This window comes from Austrofundulus limnaeus, unplaced genomic scaffold (genome assembly GCF_001266775.1).
Source record: "Austrofundulus limnaeus strain Quisiro unplaced genomic scaffold, Austrofundulus_limnaeus-1.0 Scaffold1851, whole genome shotgun sequence".
NCBI lineage: Eukaryota > Metazoa > Chordata > Actinopteri > Cyprinodontiformes > Rivulidae > Austrofundulus > Austrofundulus limnaeus.
The window spans coordinates 865-11,580 of NW_013954253.1; positions in this window are offsets into that span (position 1 = coordinate 865).

Genomic DNA, 10,716 nt, shown 5'->3' on the forward strand with positions numbered 1-10,716 from the left:
CCTTGGAAGATCTGAAAATATAAATTAAAACCACTACACAAAATGTAATTCTGAAAAGTCAAGGCATCAGACAATGAAAGAACTGTACAGTGATGAGTCCAACCAGGAAGTTTTTTATGAATTTTGTAGGCCCTGTTGTAGAGACTAACTATGGCTTCTAAGATTTCATTTGTTGTAAGAGACCAAACAGGTAAACAGCACAACATGGTTGAGAGTATAATGGCATGAAGATAGATATTTGAAACAGAAGATGTCAGATTGGATCTAATTTTTGAATAAATGTATAATTTCCGTTTCAACTTAGTGAATTCTGTAGTTTTTCTTAGGTGAAAAATACTATATTTTTAACAACTATTATGTGAAAATTTTTGTGAATAAAATGATTTTATGTACAGACTGGTCTGGATGGCTGGACAATATGGTTACTCAGAGCAGGAGGTACATTTTAATTAGATACATGCCTGAAAACATTTACAACACATAAATATTTTTACAATTAGAACTCGGCTCTCTGTTGTGAAAGGTTTCTGGTCACATGGTAGGGAGAGCCTCCACTGATGTGACAGCTTGCCAGAACCTGAAGGAGTTATTGATAAGATGCTGAAACTTCCTGGCTGGACGAGTCACGGATTAAATGGCTGAAGCAATTAGCTTAGCCGATGGGTAGTCTCTGTATGGCTTTGATTCTTGCATTAACATTCAAGTCTTAATTCTGTATGTGTTGTCTTGTCCTTTACACATAGAGTAACTGAACACCCTATATTTTACATACAGATTCATTTGCCGATATGACATCAGCATTTTTGTTAAAATAATAAATAAAAAATACAAAAAGACAGTGTTTGTGCCACTGTGTTTGGGGTCTCTTGTAGTACACTAACCAGGTAACTCAGATTGCTGCACGAATAACACTTTTCTAGAGAAGCCTTAAAAAGAAAAAAGGGCGCTATCAGCCAGGATCTGACTGCGCAGACATAATGAATGTAATCACTTAACTGTAAGAAATCTAATCACAAATTCCAGGGCTAAAGGTACCCACCCAACCTTTGAGCTAATGCTGTATAATCAGTCACAGTGAAGGTCAAACACTGACATGAAGCACAAAAATGTGAGGATCATCAGTAACTTTGTGTGGGAGAGCTGATTAACGCTGTAATTTCAGAGTCCACGTTGACCTGTGTGCATGTGCACAGCAGCAGAACATTGATTACTGACCCAATTAACAGGCATTATCATCAAGAGGCACTTTATTTTAATTCAAAGTGAATCACACGGCTTGAAAACTATGCATCTGTAATGTGAACGTGCTGTCAAGAAGATTGACCTTCCACTAAGTAAATCTGGAGTAAACAAATTTCTGACGTGTGCTGGCAAAACGAGTCACAATGAGAATTTTTTAAAGCCTGAGTTAATATGAGATGTAACGATTCGCTCAAGCCCAGATTCAATTTGATTATCAATTTAAAGTTCATGATTACAATTTCAAGTCCTAGGTGAGGGATCAGACAAAGTCCAGCTCAAAGACCCCTTATGATGAGTATCTACATTGGACTTAGTGTTCCCCCGCCTGGATAAGGGTCACCGGGGCCCCACTCTGGAGCCAGTCAAGCTTGTTTCCAGTGAGAGTTGGACTCCACCAAGGTTGCCCTTTTTCACAAATTATGTTCATAAAATTTATGGACAGAATGTCTAGGTGCAACCAAGGTGTTGAGGGGGATCCAATTTGGTGACATTAGGATCGCATTTCTGTTTTTTGCGGATGATGTGGTCCTGTTGGCTTCATCAGATCATGATCTCCAGCTCTCACTGGAGCGGTTCACAGCTGCGTGTGAAGCAGCTGGGATGAGGATCAGTGCCTCCAAATCCCAGCCCATGGTCTTGAGCCGGAAAAGTGTAGAGTGCCTCCTCCGGGTCGGGGAGGAGGTTCTGCCCCAAGCGGAGGAGTTTACGTATCTCAGGGTCTTGTTCACGAATGAGGGAAGAATGGAGCGGGAAATCGACAGGCGGATTTGTGCTGCGTCTGCAGTGATGCAGGCGTTGTACCGGTCTGTCGAGGTGAAACAAGAACTGAGCCAAAAGCTCTCAGTTTACTGGTCGGTCTACGTTCCTACCCTCATCTATGGCCATGAGCTTTGGGTAGTGACCGAAAGAACAAAAATTGCAGATACAAGCAGCTGAAATGAGTTTCCTTCGCAGGGTGTCTGGGCTCTCCCTTAGAGATAGGGTGAGAAGCTCAGTCATCCGGGAGGGACTCTGAGTAGAGCCGCTGCTCCTCCACGTCGAGAGGAGCCAGTTGAGGTGGCTCGGGCATCTGGTTAGGACGCCTCCTGGACGCCTCCCTGGTGAGGTGTTCCGGGCATGTTCCACTTAGAGGAGGCCCAGAGGAAGACCCAGGACATGCTGGAGGGACTATGTTTCTCAGCTGGCCTGGGAACACCTTGGGATTCTCCCAGAGGAGCTGGCCCAAGCTTCAAAATGATACAAAGTTTGTCTACATTTGGCGATTCATCCTCTGGCTCAGCAACAAACAAGTGCCAGTTTAAAAACTTGATTTTCATTGGTCTAAATTGATATCATCAGCAGTAATTCAAAAAGGGGAATCCCCAAACTTCACAGTGTTGACAAACATATCAAGGGATTTTTTGGCAGCTGTCTGAGAAAACGGTCAAATTTTTTTTGATGGACTTTTTATGAACTCATTTTTACAAACCTCAATAGCGACAAAAATCAATATTTCCACTCATTTTGAACTGCATCCTGTGCTCATTTTGAGTCATTTTGTGAGAACGGGTCACGGTTTTTAGTATTTTGTATTGATGTGGTCAAACGTAGTTTCCTCTTCCACAGATCCAGAAAATTGGGCTTTTGTGGTATAAATTATTGTGTAATTGTAAGAGTAAAAAGTCTCCAGCTGTGTGACGGACTCACCTTTCTGGCTGCATGTCTGCAGTGGTGGTACGGGCAGCAGCAATGATGGCGGAGAAACATCGAGTGTTTTGGGCGTGAAGCCCAAATGCTGCGACGAGAAGTTCTGCCGTCTCTGGATACAGGCTAGCATGATAGTTCACTGGGGCTGCTGGCAGCCTGGGTATTCCTGCTAAATTAAAGAAAAACAACAGGTTTTCACTGAGTCAGGGTTTAGATAAACTGCTGATGAAAAGAAAAGTCAGCCATGAAACTCTAAAGACGTGATTCATTTAGGAACATTTAGGAAAGGTTTGATCCGCTTTGATGATTTTTCCTGTTATCACCTTTCAATCGTGATCAAACAGATTACTGCTGACCCTCCTGTAGCCTCAGGGCCGGTCAGGCTTGCAGGGAAACACTAATCAGCGCAATGAATTTGTTTTTTCTTCTTTTTTTGTCTTCTGTAAATCTATGGCTGTATTGATCAGCAGAGAAACAGCAGCTCTCTCCCTAAAGCGAGCTGTTTGCAGAGTTAAGTACCGTCAGAGGAAATAAGCGCTTGTGTCAGAACAAGTCTGTGCCTCTCCACGGCTGATTGGGTTGCCAGAAAGTTAAGACAATATTTAAGTGATAATCACACTTGACTTCCTCAAAAGAGTCAGCAAAATCTGAATGCTAGCAGTGCAAAAAAAAAAAAAAAGAAAAAAAAAAAGAAAGAAAAGCCCTAAGGCTAGAGAGAGATACACTGATGTATGCAAATCAGGTATCTGCCAATGCAACATTTTACAGTTTACAGTAACAGAAGGTAATCAATGGACGAACTACAAATAGATACAACTTTATTTTTCTCCGCATGCTGTAGTCTTCTTCAAGGATAAAACCAGCCTGCGGCATCCAGCTGTCAGATTGCCTTTTTTTCCCCTTTCTTGCTCAGTTTCTGTATTTTTTTGTTTTTATTTCTCCCCGAAGGCTCAGAGGGCAGCTAAAGCGACTGAACCACGGAACAGAATGTTCAGTGACAGGCTGCAGAAACACGGTTACCCTCACTTCAAAGGGAAGACGGAGGTTTTTTTATTTAACAAAAAAAATCTTTTTTTAATCCCACACTTTCTTTTTCCACCTCTGCTCAACATTTAATGACAAACTCACTTCAGATTGCTCAGTGTGTCCCTTCTGAGCTGAACACACACTTCCAAAGAACTAAAAGCTTTAGATTGGTCAGATTTCACCATTGAAAATAACAGCAATTTCACAATCCTCCTCCTGTTACTTCAGATTTGTCAGCAGGGAGATACTAGAAAAAAGCAGCAGGGACACAAAAGAGAAAAGGCATCTCCAGGGAAATCCCTTCACAAGCAGAAAATGAGACATTGATTAGAATATCTTCCATTTCAACCCCCCATAATTTGCAGATGGAGGGAAAAAAAACATCAAGGAGGGCATTAAAATTCACAAAGAGGCCTGCAGTAGCGTCACTTTAAAATTTTAAATGAAAGAAGCAGAATGTGCCGTGAATGGTGCTAGCAATTTTTTTATGCTGTCATTTTAGAAAATATAACCCCCCCTTTAAATTTGTTACATTCAAAACAGAAAGTGAGATCAAAGAATGCATGATTTCTCTTAAACAGTTTTAAGTTTTACTTTTACTTAAGATACATTAACAAATAATCCTTCAACTGTAAGTGGCTGAAAATATGGCAAAATGGAACCATTATCTGGCACATCGCATGCCACAGTTTCATCTGTTAGCGCTCACAAAATATAAGGGACGACTCAGCTATTACCACACCAACATGTAGCTCATTACCTATAAACTGACTGAGTCATGACCATTGTTGCTAAGGTTGATTTGCTGTATAGCGGCCATCTTGAATTGGGTTGACTCCAAAAGTTAACCAGTTGTAGATGTGCATCTAATGATTGCTTTCAGAGAGTTCGAGTCAAACCCATCCTCTGGCTCATGAGATTTTCCGTTAACAGACAAACAAACAAACAAACAAACAATTACGGGACTGCCTGCCTTTCACAGCAGCAGGCAAAAATGAACTATATGTGATAACTGCGGCGTCTTCGTCAGCAGTTTTACAGTTAGCTTTTACAAGCTCAGCCTAACTCATCCTTCACAAATAATTCTCTGTATCGCACCAGTTCGTGCTCTCAAGGACTTTTCCAAAGTGAATAACAAGGGCACAAAGTTTAAAGCTGCAGGAATGTTTAATTCTTGCCACTCTGCAGCGATATCCGTGCAGCTGATAAGCAGCGGGATGTGGCCCACTGAGGGCCTGCCAGGGAGATAAAGACCTTGTGCTTTGTTGTCTATCTAACTGTCCCCCATGGTGTTGTGATAAGAATGTTTAGGCAGACAAAATTATTTTAAAGCTCTCCTCTGGTCGTAGACAGAATGGGGCATCTGTGCCAGGCGTTTTGGGACGTTTTGTGCAGCAGCAGAACAGCCATAAAGGAAGTTTGGGGGAAGAGACTTTCCCTAATGTTCGCTGTAGTTAAGCAGAAAATAAAGCTCCTAAAGTGAACTCCGAAGCATCTGCTCAACAAAAACACTCTTTTTACGATTTAACGTCTAGCATTCATTAATGGAATGCATATCACCGGCCTCCTTTTATGCCAGGGATTTAAACTAAAACTATTTTATGCTGAGAAGGGACGGAGTTCCAATCGCTTTGGTCCAACCTTGTAAAAAACGTGAGCAATCTCATGCAGTGTTGTAAGATCCAGCAAGTTATCTTTGTGTTCAGAGACTCTCCATCCGCCAGCTCAGGAGATCTTTGTTAACACTACAGACATAAGCATACGCACTCCCAAACAGACAAAGGTAAATATAATACTGTCACTTTTGCCTTTGGAGGAATAATCATCAAACAAGCACGATTTGTGTTCATGTGATCCCTTTTCTTGTGAGAATGAAGCTGGATGATTACACACAAACCCATTCAATGTGTCTAAAAGCCTGAAATGGACTGAAGTATTGTTTCACCCGTTTGGCTACAAAACAACACGACAAAAAGGATCCTTCCAAGCAGGAACTAGCTTTAAATTACACAGGCAGTGGCATCTGTCTGACGTCCTGTCAGTCTTTTATGACTTTGTGCAGCATCAAAGGTCAGAGCAGAGATATTGAAGGAAACTGCACAAAGAGCCTCCCTCTCAACAAACATGAAATGCACGGATAAAAAAAAAAACTCACCCTGGCACAAGAACACACAGCTTCCCCTGACCTTTTCTGTTAGCAGTTCTCAGAATCCTCCCTGAATGATTAAACAACAATGAAAAGATTGCAGGCGAGCCCCCCTTTCATTTTCTGAAACAACTGCAACGTTAATGTTTTCTCTTCTCTCCACGCCGAAGATGAGCAAAAAAAAAAAAACAGAAACAAAGATTTAGGAATAAATAAATGACTAACATCGATATTCATTAGGAAAGAGAAAGACTAGAAGTCCTCAAATGGTGTACTGCAGTTTGGATTAGAACACAGCTTTTCCTAGATATACAATATTTTACTTTAGGTGGCACAGTTTTTCTAGCATTTACTGTAATTTCCTCAGCTAACTCATGGTTTCTTTTTATGCAAATAAAAACTGCCAGCTCTGGAAGCAGTAAATGACCTAAAAAAGACAATACAGCAAGTCAAGAAAACTAGCATAGCTGTCACTAAAGAGAATGTAGATATATACATTCTGGACCTTTGCTGGAGATCTTGATTAATCATAATTGAAGACCACAGATGTAGTCCACGAACAGCTGTCCACTCCTTGTGATCTGCTGTGAATGGTTTTTATAAAAAGGTACAGGAGCTGCAGGAGTGGAGTAATGGAAACCAGACTGGGAGTTTTAAATACAGAGCGAATTAGATAGCGGCGCTGCAACAGCTGCAGGATTCATCTCAATATAACCTTGAGCACAGGCACAGATCGTGCTCAATCCCCTCATCCATTTTTAATAGAATCTATTACTTCTGGATTAGCCGATAAGAGCTGGCCTGGTTAAATTCTCTAATAGTTTACATAATTGGAATCAGCACGATACTTAAGAGACCTGGATTTCGTTGTCGGGAAAGTAAAAACAGAACACAAAAAGTTTGCATACAGGATAACCAAACAAGCCCGAGTCACTCCACTCTACGCAGGCCTGCGGCAGCTCATAACAATGAGTCTCATTATCATTGAGATTAGCTCCCATATAGAAGACATTATTAAAAAAGGCTCGCCTTTACATTTTTAATGCAAGCACAAAATGTATATCATTTATCCCTGGGAAGCGTTCCGACAGATGTTCGGAGCGTTCAATTAGATGTAAATCATGCAGCAATAATGGCCGTGTGACTGGAAGACTCATTTACATCACAGACTCTCTCATGCAAAGACACAGCTGTGATACGACGGAGCAGATCATTGGAAAAATCAAGCACCCTTAATAACAACACAAATACTCCACTGACAGCCTTTAATAGTCTCCCAGCTATCCAACTAATGCAAAGACATTTATTTAATGAGAACAACTACAACACAATAGGAACCTCGCCCTGCAGTGTTTTTCGTAGAAGCAATGCATGATTAAAATGTATAGAAATCTGTCAAAAGTAACGTATAAACTGCTACAGGATCATTTCCCTTCTAACAAGGTTGCCCTGTTTTTAATCCATTATCAGACCCAAATAAATCTGCCTTAACGTGTTCTGGTGTGCTTATAATTACAGACTGCCTTTTTAACTTGACAGATGTGACTGGAAATCTGGTAAGATAAAGTGAACTACTTTGTTTATTTTATACAATTACATTATAGTATTTTATGCAAATTGTTCTGCAGGTTTTATGCTGTGGCATTAGGCCCTGTTTACACAACATGAAACTAACATTTCTGGTGCATTTTGGCTTTTTGTGAACAGGCAGCTTCAGTCAATACTTTTTCTGCGCTTACGCAAGTAGATGTAGCATTATCTATTCATCCATCTATTCTCTTTACCAGCCTCTTCCTCTCAGGGTCACAGGGGGTCACTGGTGCCCATGGCCAGCAGTCACTGTGCAAATTCTCTCCAAACTGAAACTTCCCTAAAACCTCCTTACTGATCATTCTTTGCCTACAGTTTTTAGTTCAACTTTAATTTCTGTGAACGTCTTTACAGCGAAGACTAAATCACGAGTAAACAAAAGTTGAAATTTTGGAGAGAACCTAACTCTGCTTTACATGTAAAAGAGGCTGAGCACAAACGAAGCTTTGAATCCCAAGCTCCACAATTAGGCCTTATCTGTGAGAGCAGCCTCGGGTGGGAGCGGAAAGCCTTGGACTGACTTGAATCTGCCCTCACTCATCGCCTACGCCAAGGTAGAAGAAACACACAGCGTGAGGTAAAGGCTGGCCAATGCCAAGGTAGCATTAGAGAGTAAACACAGCCTTATCTTATCCTTATCCCAGTATACTCACACACCGTTACAGAGCAATGAGCTGAGCAGCCCAACCTTTTGAAACCTTGACTTGAACTGATAGCGGATATGAACTAGTGGACGCTTTAAAAAAACTATTTTTACAGAAAAACAGAAACTATGAAGCTTACATTGTTTGACAGCTCAAATCATAGGCAGAACTTGGTTAAATCTTCTAATTGCTTTAAGATAAAGTAAAAGCCTAACAGTCCTTGAAGGGTGAATACTGCCAATCGCCTTTCATGCCAGAGCTTTAGATGAAAACCATCTTATGCTGGGAAATTACAGAGTTGTCATTTTACTTTAACCAAGGCCTCATGCAAAACTTTAATACCTTGCATGTTTTTGCATGATCAGTTACCAGTTGGAAGTATGAGGGAGCATCCAATAACTTATCTTTAAAAAGTCCAATAAACTTTAAGTGGTTCATAAAATATTTTGCTAACAAAGTGAAAGGCAAAGTTTGCAACACAAGTCAGGGATCTGTTGCAGCTTTTGTGTCGCCAAATTTTAAAGTTTAAACTCTAAAGTTGTCCAAGTTGTAGCTATTTTTTGCATTTGCTAAGTAACTAGTGTGACGCCCAACTATAAGTTATAAATATTATTATTAACTTTAAGAAGACTGACTAAAAGCAAAACTGTAGACGTCTGATTAATTTATGGACAATCCATTAAAATATGTCCCGAGGTTCATGAATGGTATGGACAAACTGACACACACGCTTACGCAAAAATAATTAACGCTCTACCTTGAGGCGATAAAACTGTGTCATGCATGACAACCAAAAAACTACTTCTACAGTTAGTTTGGGGTGACTGGTTCAAGTCGTTTAAAACTTGAAGCCAACATATGGCTCATTAAAAACTGGAAGATTAAACGCCGCCTATACGGCTCTAATGTGCCCGAGAACGTAAAGATAAGCTTCCAAGCATTCAGCAAACACATCAAGAAGAAAAGTGTCTTTGATCTCTAGAGCAAATCATGATGTCGTCATCTCACTTCTTTTCCTTTCAGGACAAACGATGAAGCATCCGACGCAATCTGACAGGAGGATAATCATTAATTTAGAGTGATTATGGAAAATAGGAGCAAGGAGGTAAAACAATACTAGAGACATTGCATTTTCTACTATAATGATGTTGAAGTAGTTAGACTTCAACAAAACATCCATTAAAATAAAAATAAAAAACGTGAAAAAAGTGCAAATGCTAAATCTACACGCTCACTTATTGATCATAGCTGTTCCGTCCCCCTCCCTAATGAGCGGAGAGACCCAGTCTTTAACCCGCCAACCTCAACCCCCCCGTCTCATACCCTGTCCTCCTGTTAGAGAGAAAAGACCAATTAGACAGATTTCAGGAGATGGCAGGCCACTCGTAATTACACATGACAAGCCCTCGCAGGAAAAAAAAAGTGATTACAAAGGCTGCACAAGACAAATGGTTAAGCTTGAAGACTTTGACAATATAGATGGTCAGAAAGTGTGTGCGCATTTATCGTTTTTGAAATCCAACTACAAACTGATGTACGTTGATGCAAGGAAATTAACTGTACACTTAACAACCCCTGAACATGAGGCAACGAATGACTGGGCAGATAAAAAAAAAAGACACAACCTTAATCAGCCCCTATGTACTGGCCCGGGTAATAATCTTTCAAGAAAAGGTCATTCTCGCACAGAGCAGCTCCCCTTCAGTCAGTAATTTGGCAAGGCTGGGAGAGTGAGCGAGCCTGGGGAAACTTCACAATAAATCAGAGCTCAGCTTCGCTCCTGAGAAAGCAAAGGGAAGCAGGCAGCCAAAATGACAAATCCCTTTTCTTCACCGAGTTGGAATTACTGCTGGGGTGCGACGCCGGGATCAGAGGGAACCCCCTGTGGGGATAACCTGCACACTGCCTGCTGTGAGATGCATTGCAAAAATTTAAAGTCTCAAGAACAAGTTCAGGCCCAGGCAGCAAAACACGAACAAGTAATTATCGCCCGCCGCCGAAGGCGAGGCGATAAAGTTTTTGCCCGTGTCTTGTGTGCTCATTCGTTTGTACCGTTGGCAAAATAGTTCATGAATCACTGAACGGATTTGAAAGAAACTTTGATTGGCTGTTCATCTACAACTGATTCACTTTTGGAGTAACCCCACTTCAAGATGGCCGCCACAGCTAACCAACCTTAGCCCCACCAAAAAGGCTATAATTTGCCAGTACTGAGATCAAATTTTGTGTGGTAGTGGCTGATCATCATCCCAAACACATACCCCAAGAGTTAACACATCAGTCAAGGTCTGCATGAGAATGAGCATGTTATTTTAATGTATTTCTCAGTATATAACAATCATAGTTTAAAACTGGCCACTGAGCAATACGTATGTATTCCTT